Here is a 12,121-nt window from a genome sequence, read left to right on the forward strand (position 1 = left end):
AGATTTTCTTATTTTAATTGAATTATCCCTTAAATAAGTTGTGTCTGGTTTTAAATGTACATCACTGGTTGTTCAAAAAGCAAAAGTAACAAGTATCCTTACAGATAATTCTTATCTCCTGTTTATTAGACTTACATACCAAATTAGAACTATTAGAATTTGGTTTTATGAAATAAAATTAGTTAAAGTATATTTTCTATATATGTATACACAAATACACAGTCGCAATAATCTACTTATGAAGCTAAAACTCAAGATATGAGTGCATGCAAAATTGCTACAGTATTTTATAACCTGCATGCAAACGATATGCGCACATTATAAAATATGAGTATATACGGGTACAGACATGCTTCTATAGATTAAAACTGTGCCATGTAAGTTCGGACTTATATAAGTAATGCTTTTCAGGCTTATCTGGCTATCTTACTTAGCTGGATAAGTCTAAAAATGCCACATATGTGGCTAAATCAGATAGCCAGATAACTCCTGCATTTAGACTTAACCAGCTATCTTACATAGATGGATAAGACTGAAAAGGGCTACACAGATGGACAAGTAGTGCTTTCCAGACTTTTCCAGCTAAGTAGAGCCTTCTGCTACTTAGCCAGATAAGCTGGAACTTGTCCGGATAAATGCCGCTGCTTATCCGGATAAGTTAGAATTTTTCCATCTAAGTAGCTTCTGAACATACTCCATCTGTTGCAACCTTGCCAGCCCAATCACATCTCTGCCTCACTTAAAGGCTGAGGGGAGAGAGGAGGACATCACTACTAAAAAGGCTTCATGGAAAAGATTTTTAGTGATTTTTAAAAATAATTTAGAGACGTGTATGAGTCGCAGTGAAACAGGGTGGGAGCTCTAGAGGATAGGGCTGTTCACATGTGGAGCCCAAACAAGCACTCTGGGTGGGGTGGGGGTGGGGGGGGGGGGGGTAGACATCAAGAAGAAACTGACTGGAGGAACACAGAATCCGTGCAGGACTGTGAATACATAGAATAAAGCTAATCCAGAGGGAAGAGCAAGTTTGCTCACTGTAAACGGTGTTTTCCGTAGATAGCAGATGAATTAGCCATGCTACTGGGAACGTCCTCCGTGCCACTAGGTGGCGGAGCTCTGAAAGCTGAAAACAGAACGTTGCCAGTGAGGAATGCACGCTTGCATGATCCCGCACTGCCCCAAATCTCCTCAGTCTGTATCAAAAAAAGACGAGATACAAAGATAAAAGAACTGTCCGGGGAGGTGGGAGGATCAGCATGGCTAATTCATTTGCTATCTACGGAAAACACCGTTTACGGTGAGCAAGCTTAAGAACATAAGAAAATGCCATACTGGGTCAGACCAAGGGTCCATCAAGCCCAGCATCCTGTTTCCAACAGTGGCCAATCCAGGCCATAAGAACCTGGCAAGTACCCAAAAACTAAGTCTATTCCATGTTACCATTGCTTGCTTGCTCTTTTCTTGCTCTTTTCTTGCAGATAAGCAGCATGAATTAGCCTGCTGTCTGGGAGTCCCTAGCTGAAGTATGGAGCGCATATAGCCAATATCATGTGTTCATGATAAAAAGAGGAAAAATGCGCTCAAGACAGACAATAGGCGGACAGTTTTTATGATGTTGCTGTCGCTACGTGCAGATGTGTGTTATCCAAGAATTGTTTCTCACGTGTGCATCACCTGCCGTCTGCCGGCATGGTGAGTAGCTATAGCGAGGACCCTGGGGCTATGTTGTAAAGTGCCAGGATAGCTCCAACATGGAGATGATCCAGAGAAGCAGATACAGTAAGGATGTGGAGCATGTCACATGTAGCGGACAGGGTTTGTGAACACTGTCGGTAGCAGAAAAGAATGCAGCTCGAGGACTAGTACAAGAACGGGAAAAAGAAAACTGGGCATCCTGGGCATTCGGGCAAAGGAGACAGAGAGCTGTAGGACCCCGTAGTCAGAAGGAGTGCGACGTCGCAAGAAGAGATAGTTTGGTTACACATAGTATACGAAGCTTAAGCTCATTTTGGTAGGCTTAAGGTTTTAGAAAAAAAACAAAACAAAACAAGAGGGATGCATACACAGCTTAACCTTGCATCTGAAGGAGGTGAGGGCGACCGAAACGTGTAGCTTCCAGGCGAGGAACATTAGATGACAAGTGTCTGGCAGTTCTTCCAATGGGAGCATGAATTTCCAGAATTCTTGACGTGAATCTGGAGGCGAGCGGGGTTCAGAGATTGGCTCCAGACTGAAACTGGCCAGAGGGTTCCAGCCGAGGAGATGGAGGAACTCCCTGAGACGTCATGGCGGGCAGGTGAGCGGGTTTACGCTACGCTGAGCACGCGAAGATGCAACATTTTTCGCCCCGCCAGCAGTTGATACGAGCAGAGTGTGTCTTGGAAGGAGATCAGAAGAATCCCATGCTGAGGAGAAAAATCCTGGATCTGGGATTAGATTAGTGCAATCTAGAGATGAGTGAAGCAGGTGGAATAAGAAATCACCGCTTGGGTGAGGAGATGTGGGTTGCTTCACAGGGGTATCGGTTGGCCACCGATACCTGAACTAGGAAATGTGGTTCGCGGTATCTGCGATGTGGCGCTGGACTGTGCAGGGAAGGCTGTTCATGGGAGTGACTTCCTTTCAGTCTATGATGAATACAACCTGTGGTAGCTGGCGTGAAGTGAGGCACTGCCTGTAAACAAGATAGAGTATATTGTTCTGCTCAGTCGTGAGGAAAAGGCCGAGATTTCAAGTGTGGAAAACAAATATGTTGTTTTTTTTTTGTATGCCCTGAAGTTATTAGTTATGGGCAGGAAGCAGGGTGCAGGTAGATGGATCTGCTTCCTCTCCCATTCGAGGACTTCTACAGATGTTCTGCAGGGCAGTAGGAATCTGACTGCACTGCATTGGTGAAGTAGAAAATGGAAATCAGGTTGTTCGGATGGATCACCAGAGTGCACCCACAGGGGTGGGCTCGAATGTCCGACTAGCAAGCCGGGGGCTCAAAGATCCGGGCGAGTCACGTGTCGTGCTGGTTGTGAAGCGGACGACAGACCCTGAAATCTATAGATGGGTGAAAAAAGGGGGTGGGGGGGGACTCCACCCCCTGGTAGAAGCACAGCACCCTGGATAGAGGGGATTGGAGAGACTAGGCCGTTGGCATTGACAATGCGGTTGGCCAGTACTATTATCTCTGTGCCTGCTGGGAGGGAGTGAGATCGAGCGGAGAAAAGATGGAAGAACTGACTCCATTGGGTCCTTAGACCCCACTGTGGATGGTGCACATGTAGTCGTGTGTCCTGTGACCGAGAATGGGAAGGATTTGTCAGGCGCAGGTCCAGTGGTGGTTTCTTGGGTTCAAGCAGCTTGCATTGTATGGGCATGTACTTCAGAAGACAGGTTCTGTCCTGAATGTGCACAAGGAGCCTTGATGAGCTGTAAGATATGGGTGGATTGCATATGGGAATTTTCGTAAGAGATTAGTAAGCCTAGATTGACCCGTCAAGAATAAGGTTATGGGAAGATTGGTTCGCAGGGTGGATTGGTCAGTGTCCACCCATAAGTCATCGTTCAGGTAAGGAAACAGGACTGGATCCCATGTCGACAACAGTGCCAGCGCTACCACGGAACTCGTGGTGACAAAAAAAAACCCTGGTGCAGAGAATCCGTTCTATGTTAGGTATCTGCTGATTGATTGAAGGTTGCTATCTAAGATGACTGAGGCTATCGTAGTTCTAGTGAATGAAGAAGTTAGTGAAACAATCCCTGGCGAGGGGCACTGAACGCACCATTGTGGGAGGAGATTGTCGATCTCTCGCAACAGCAGCCTGTAGTGCGGATTGCGGTGTGTAGGTGGATCAATTGCGGGAACAAAGGAAGCCTAGAGAGTGTACCCCGGTGTCAACGTGGGGGAAGCGGGAGGCCTCAGGAGGGCTTGGGGAGGATCGTGACCCACTCAGCTGAGGCAGAAAAAATGTTTCTTTGAAAACTTGGAGTTTGACAGCCTTTGAGGGTGGGATCTCACAGAGGTAATATCAGGCACGCCCGTCGATAACTGACCTGATCCTACCACACTGGTAGAAACACCCGGTGGTCGCAGCGAGTCAGGCAGTCTCGACGTAATAGCAGGTGTAGATGCAAAGAACCTGAATTACAGAAAAAAAAAAGTCTATTTTTTTAAACCTGTCACTGAGAGACAAAGATTCATGTGCTGATAGGATGGCGATGCCACTGCTCTGCAATTGTAAAGGTTGAAGACGACCCTGTTGGAATTACGGACTGAAAATGGTTGTTTAAAATGACCTGGATAGGAAAAGGTCGCCTGGGAATATGACTGATGAAAACTCACCAAGGGGGCTGACAAGACTTGTCTCTCACTTTCCGCCTTCATAGGTGAACGAGACTTTTTTTTTTGTCAGGCTATCTTCAATAAGAGTGTCGTGAGGACAAGGAAGGTTCGCCTATCAACGTCACGTTGTCCCTGAAAGGAAGCCCAGTGACTAGCTGTAAGGGTATTGGTGGTGAACTCAGTCGATAAAACGAAGAAAGCATCGTGAAGCCTCTCCCATTCCCCCCAGTGCCCATAGGAGCCGAGCGCTGTGGAACAGAGGCTCCCGAGACCGAGAACATCCATGGAAGACCATGGCACACAAATCATGTGTTGCTGGAACCTCGTGTGCAATATTGCGGATTGGATTATTTCCAAACGAAGGGGTCAAGAAATATATTGTCCTTGCCGGGTGTGTATTGGATGGAGGCTAGATTTTTGCTTTTTTTTTTTTTTTTTTAAATGCTTATCCCCAATGACCAATGTTTGAGGGGATTAGAGTCTGGTGCACCCGATCTCCATGGACGTAATGCGAGAGCCCTGTGAAAAGAGGGCCTCGGTCCCCAGAAGGGGCTCTGAGGACTTGTTTCGCAGAGTAGACTCTGCCGGAGTTTTGAAAGGAAAAATTTATTTAAAAAAATTTTTTTTTTTTTTTTTTTTAAGGATCTCAAACCTCTGTTGAGTGAGTAGGGATCTTCTGAGTCCCTACCTCGAGAACGTGTGCCCAGCTCTTCAGGATGTTCTTGAGATGGATTTCTTAATGGATAGACCGGTCACCCAGTGGTTCAGCAGGGTCCAAGGGGCACCCAGTTCTCGCGGATAGGATAATCCAAGGCGGCTGGAGAAGACACGACATCTGGTGGTTGGAGACACCGCGTGGGGAGTCCTGTCCACTCGAGGTGACATTGCAGCCGAGGCGCAGAGCCCCTCGGGTATACCTAAGCCAGCGGCACATCGTCGTCCCGGCCCCATGGGAATAGGACGTCCTCCAGAGGCCACACCCGGCCTTCATGGAAGGGCTCCCGAGCACAATACCATGTCAGTGGCTGAAGAGAAGGTCCCTCCCTTTTTTTTTTTTTTTTTTTTTTTGAGGGGTGGAAGAACCTGTGGGACGCCCATTCGCCATGGTTGTCCAGAGACAGCGAGCAAAAATGACACTCCAGCACCCGGCATTGAGTGGGTCCCTCATTCTGACGCTCCCAGGATAGCATAGCGCTGCGGGGACATCCTTTTGATGCTGGCGCTCGCCCGCGCGACCCAATGCACCGGTTGACCAGAAGGTGCACCGGCAAACGCCTCAGCACTTCTTCGTGCTGGCGGACGCATTTGTAATTCGACCAGTGCGTCAGTGCCTCGGCCCTCCTTGGTGATGAATTGATCGTGCGTCGACGCTGTCAGCGCCATTTTTTATTCTTTATGGTTGCTCCTGGATCTTTCATTGGTGCCATTTTTGCTTCCTTGTTGTTGCCCCCAGATCTTTCATTGGCGCTGGCCTGGACGAACTGGGAGGTCCACCAAGAGGTCCTATGGTAAGGATCCCGTAGTAGCTGGGGGGGGGGGGGGCAGAGAAGATTTATTTACTTCTCCCAAGGACAGTCCTTGATACTACTTTTGACAGCTTCAGAGGATGTTTTGGGGGGTTTTTTGTTGTTCTCTTTTCTGATTTTTTTTTTTTTTTTAAACACTGAGGAGAAAAGTATTGACTTCTATCAATATCAGTTTTTGATTGAATTCCTGTCATTCGTAGCGGATGTTCTGTCTCCTTTGTGTCTCTTCATATTTATTTATTTGATATTGCCTTTAAACATTGAGGGGAAAAAAGAGAGCTCAGCGCACTTAGTTGTGCGGAAAAAAAACGGACTGAGGAGATTTGGGGCAGTGCGGCATCATGCAAGCGGGTGCTCCTCACTGGCAAAGTTCTGTTTTCAGTTTTGAGAGCTCCACCGCCTAGTGGCACGGAGGAAGTTCCCAGACAGCATGGCTAATACATGCTGCTTATCTATGAGAAAATAAAGGTTGTAAAGCAAGTTAAGTATGGACATTGCAATTTTGCATTTAATACATGAAGAAAAAGGTACCCAGTGGAGCTGTTGAAGAACAGTTATAATATGATTTTGAATAGGAGTGCCGTGAGGACGTAAGTAGCACAGTTCTGAATTATTTGAAGCAGACGAATAGAATTTTGTGGAAGCCCAGCGTAGAAGGAGTTACAATAACAAATAGATAGAACAAGAAGAGCTTGAAGTACAGTACAGACGTTTTCAGGTTGTAAAATGGGTTTTAAGGGCCTAAGCATTCTCAATTTGACAATGGATTTAATCACAGGAATCAAGGAGAGACTGGAATCTAGAATTTCATCCAGGTTGTGGACAGATGGAAATTGGAATGGTGATACCCAAAAGCTGAACTGAGTCAGGAATAGTAAACAGAGGATGATGACCCAAGATAAGAACGTGTGTGTGTTTTTTTTATACATTTTTTATTTTCAAGATTTATATATTTATCACAAGAGTACACATGCATTAGAAAAGTTGTGCATATCAGAACTTATACCAAATAGGAAAACATTCCTTATGAATTCTACAATACTCACACCAAAATTATAAGTAATATGAAGGGAGCAGAAAATAGACACGTTTAAAAAGGAAAAAACCCCCCAGAAAAAAATACATATTTTCTTTTAGTAATGGTTACGTCTAGTAGTACCGAACTTATATCTCTGCCAAATACTTCAACCCAGACAAACCTGCCATCTTACTGGGTGATTTCAACTTACATGTCGATGCTTCACCACAATCCCCAAATTGTGTTACCCTACTCTCGGCTCTCAACTACATGGGCTTCACACAAATTATAAAAGCCCCTACCCACAAAGCAGGTCACACTTTAGACCTTATTTTCATTAATCAGTGCATCTCAAACACAAATACAATCACATGTTCACCTGTCCCTTGGTCGGACCATCAAATCATCAACACGACCTTCAAGCTTTCACAACATCCTCCACTTTCGTTCCCAAAAAACACTATTCAATTCAGGAAACCTTGTTCTACAGACCTTCTCATCAATCAGTTCACTAATGAATTATTACATCTCGATCTCTCCAACGCATCTACAGCCACCACCTCATGGTGCAACATCACCAAAAAGATCGCAGACATTACCTGCCCTTCCATCACAAAAGTAGTACAACCTTCGCCAGACAACAGGAAACCCTGGTTCACCCCAGAACTGAAGCTGCTTAAACAAGAGCTAAGAAATAAAGAACACACTTGGAGGAGAAACCCATCCCCCACAACATTAGCTATTTATAAAACCTCCCTCAATGCTTATAGGATCACCATACTGAGAACAAAGAGAGATTTTTTCTCAAAAAAAATACATCATTTCATATTTGATTCAAAAGCACTTTTCTCCTACGTTTCAGCTCTCACTAAACCATCACCTCCTACCATTCCTGATGATCAAGCACTCAACAAAGCATCAGAACTAGCAGAATACTTTAAGGATAAAATTGACAAACTGACTATCTCTTTCTCATCATCTTTTTCATATCCCCCTTTCCCTCACATTACCTCACCTCAACTAAATACAACGCTGGAAACTTTCGAGACCACGTCAGCACTTGAGATAGAAAACATACTTAAAAAAATGAAACCGTCATCTCATCCCTTAGACACAATTCCTACTAACCTTCTCATCGCAATAAGAAACTCCATATCAAAACCAATTGCAGACATCATTAACTGCTCTCTCTCCCAGGGTCTAGTTCCTGACCAACTTAAATTAGCCATTCTCAAACCTCTACTTAAAAAACCTAACCTTCCAACCACAGATCCAGCTAACTTCCGCCCAATAGCTAATCTGCCATTGATCGCCAAAATTATGGAAAAGATAGTCAATAAACAACTATCTGAATATTTGGAAGAAAACAACATTCTTGTATCTTCCCAGTATGGCTTTCGGAAATCGTTAAGCACTGAATCTCTCCTTATCTCTCTTACCGATTCTATTCTATCTAATATGGACAAAAAACAACCACATCTTTTGATACTACTAGATCTCTCTGCAGCCTTTGACACTGTCAACCATTCATCTCTATTAAAATGTCTGGCAGATATAGGCATTAAAGGAACAGTCTTCAGCTGGTTCAAATCCTTCCTAGCAAATAGACAATTCAAAGTAAAGATTAACAACAAAGAATCACAACCGATCCCTTCCAACCGGGGGGTCCCTCAGGGTTCCTCCCTTTCCCCTACCCTCTTCAACATTTACCTCTTACCTCTATGTCATCTACTTACTAAACTAAACCTAACTCACTATCTCTACGCGGATGACATCCAGATACTCATCCCAATCTCAGAATCCTTACAAAAAACCTTGGCTCACTGGAACAATTGTTTGCAACAGATCAATCATCTTCTCTCCAGCCTTTGCCTCATTCTTAACAACAACAAAACTGAGATCCTAATCATCAATCAAGACATCAACATCAAACTTCTAAACCCATCTGACCTACTCAACTCATCCACTCCCATATTAAATCACTCACCACATGTTCGAGATCTAGGTATCATGCTAGACAATCAGCTCAATTTTAAAAAATTCATAAGCACAACCACCAAAGACTGTTTTTATAAGTTACAAGTCTTAAAAAAATTGAAGCCTCTTCTTTATTTCAACGATTTTCGGATGGTCCTACAAGCCATTATTCTATCAAAAGTCGACTATTGCAATTCGCTTCTCTTTGGCCTTCCATATTCATCCATCAAACCCCTCCAAATGCTACAGAACTCTGCAGCCAGAATCCTTACCAATACGAATAAAAGAGATCACATCACCCCCATTCTCAAGCTCCTCCACTGGCTGCCTTTAAAGCAAAGGATCCTATATAAAGTACTCACTGTAATTCATAAATCCATTCACAATATCTCTCCTCTTCAATTATGTAACCAACTACGCCCTCACTCCTCCTCTAGACCCATCAGAGGAGCATATAAAGGCACACTCTATGTACCTTCAACAAAATCCTCGCATCATAAACGTGCCATATCTACAGCAGGCCCCATTCAATGGAATGCGCTCCCACCAGACATTCGGCTTGAGTTCTGCCACTCTTCATTCAAAAAAAAACTTAAAACCTGGCTCTTTAGCCAAGCTTTTCCAGGACCATGATCATCATTTTTTCCCCTCCAACCAGCAAGAACATATCTTCTTCACAAACCCCCATTTTCCATTCCACTACCTACTTCGGTATCTAATCTCTTGCTGCAGGACACTTGAGACGTTCTCACTTATACGTTATAATTTTTATGCTCAATAAGACCTGTCAACTTAATTGTTTAAGTCTTTTTTTTTTTTTCTCCTTTATCTTTTGGTCATCAATGTTACAACGTTATCATTAAATTTTGAACTTATGTACACTGTTCCAAGTTTCATAACCTTGTTCTATGTAATGCCTTTTGGCAATTTCCATGTTCTGTTTCAATGTAAACCGATGTGATCTTTATTTCATATAGGAACACCGGTATATAAAAATCTAAAAATAAATAAATAAATATCTATGCCGAAGCCTCGGTGGAATCTATTCAGGTGTGCGCAGTGAGGAAGGTTTTAAGCTGATTGGACCCGAAGAATACATAATTTGTATTTGAGTATCTTATACAACATTTACATGGGTATCTCAAATTAAATCTAGCTCCTAATTGGAGTATCTTAGCACGCATAGAAGAAACCTTTTTCTACACATTTGTGTTGATTTATTCACATCTGGATACATCCAGATCTGCCGGCCGTAGAAGGGAATTTGTCAGTTTCTAAAGAAAAATTTCAAAACGTTATTACGGTCGGACAAAAATGCGAATGAAACCAGAAGTGATCATCTTTGATTAATTTCCATTTCTTGCAACATCTCTAAAATCTGTGAGATATCCAGCGTTGATGTTTGTCTAGTAACTTCTCCTTCCGCCCGTTCTGCCTGCTGGAGGTAATAGGCCTTGGTGATTACTGGCATCACTGAATGGGGGATTTTCAAAATTTGCTGTATGTACTATTTAAGCGATTCCAAAGGGGAGATCATATTAATTACCGGGAAATTCAACACTGAGGTTGTGAGACCTCAGAGCATTCTCAATATTCTCCAGTCTTCTATTACTTAGTGAATCCGACTGGACAAGCTTCAATTGTATTTTATCCATATTGGAGACCTTATTTTCCAAATTGTCCAACTTCTCTTTAAAAGTAGATATCAAATTTGCATTAACCACAGTCTGATTTTTTTGTTTCTGTAATTGTTTGTGATAAAGAGGATATTGAAGATTCTATAGATTTTAAATCAGTCCAAATCCCCTCTAAAGATATTTCCTCAGATCGAAGTAATCTTTGCCCAAGAGTCCCAGCCTCTATTTGCGCACCTCCCGTTTCCACCTTCGTGCCTGAACTCGCACCCATACCTTGGAAAGAAATCAGTGTCGCTATCCGTTGCTCCTCCTTCAAAGAAACCAGTCCTGTGTCTGAATCTACAGTAGCAATCGAATGTGGCTCTCCCCTAGATCCCACGATGCTCTCCTGGATCTCACTCAAGTCGCTCTGGCGTCACCTCTCCCTGCAACAAGTCCAGGGAGGTTCCTGCCGTTGCTGGCATCATGAAGAGCCCCTCCGTCTGACTGGGGTGAGCAGGCCTGCTCGGCGCCCCCGGGCTCAAAGTGGTGTCGAAGGTCAAGGGGGACGGTGCACACTCCAGCGTCATCCCTCCAGCGACCATGACCTCTGGTGAGGAAGTTGTGGCTCCCACGAAGAACCTCTCGATGCAGGATTGACGGGGGTCCAAGTGGGGTGAGTCAACACTCACTCCCCTTAATTTCCCCTTCCTTTTGGTATGAGGCATGAAATTTTCTTAGGAAATTTAGAAGAAGAAAATACCTCGCAGGGAGAGCTCTGCCGTGGCGTCCTACTCGGCGGGCCATCTTGCCCCCAGAACATTCGTTTTGCAGAGGTTTAAAGAAAGCAGATTGACAGAGAGCCACAGCATATACTTTGAAGGCAGTGTAGTAACTTGGCAAGAGTGGCTAGGTAAAAACCAGAAAGAATCAAGCTGCAGACACTGGCCGTTACCCTTTTGTGCACGATATTTACAGTGAACAAAAGTCCCTAACTCAAAACAAGAAGTGAGGCTCACTTTAGCTTCAGGTAGTACACAAATCAACTTAAAAGAAGCAGTACAGCTTTCCTTAACGCCACAAAATTCACAATCTTTACAGAGCAGGGTTTTTACCTTTATGTCAATCACAAACCTTAAGCACAAAAAACAAGGAGAGGGAAAAATATTCCCAAACAAAAATATTAAAATACTTTCTCAAAATTTATATATATATAAGGAGAACGGTAACATAGAACCAAAGTGCCTATTAGTGGCAATCCACTGTCTCCCGCCCACATAGGGCCCCAGACAGTATCAGCTCTTATGGCACCATAAATTATAATCACATACCATCTCCCTTATATAATGTTTTTTTAAATTTTTATGGTATTTTCTGTTATTTCACTTTATTATTAAATATCTAAAAGTGCAATAATACTTTATTTTAATTGTGACCTCTAATTATTTAATTTCAAAAAGATACTTAGCTCAAATAAATGGCGTATGGATGCGATATTTTTGACACTGTATCATTCTGATCAATCCAATTATTCATAAATTGTTCCCAACACGGACCATGTTTCGGCTAAATTACAAACCTTAGACATAACCGCTCCTTGCATATGGCGAGATTCTTTTAACTCCTCAGGGCCCCTAAAGCTCTCTGGGCCTGG

The 12,121-nt window shown here is 43.5% G+C and overlaps 1 protein-coding gene across 1 annotated transcript in view; it reads right to left on the reverse strand.

Moving 5' to 3' along the window:
- NELFB (negative elongation factor complex member B) overlaps nt 1–12,121 on the reverse strand; it is a 109,104-nt gene that overhangs the window by 49,172 nt on the left and 47,811 nt on the right. The window lies entirely within an intron of this gene.

The sequence above is a fragment of the Rhinatrema bivittatum genome, chromosome 8 (genome assembly GCF_901001135.1).
Source record: "Rhinatrema bivittatum chromosome 8, aRhiBiv1.1, whole genome shotgun sequence".
In the NCBI taxonomy this organism is placed as follows: Eukaryota; Metazoa; Chordata; class Amphibia; order Gymnophiona; family Rhinatrematidae; genus Rhinatrema; species Rhinatrema bivittatum.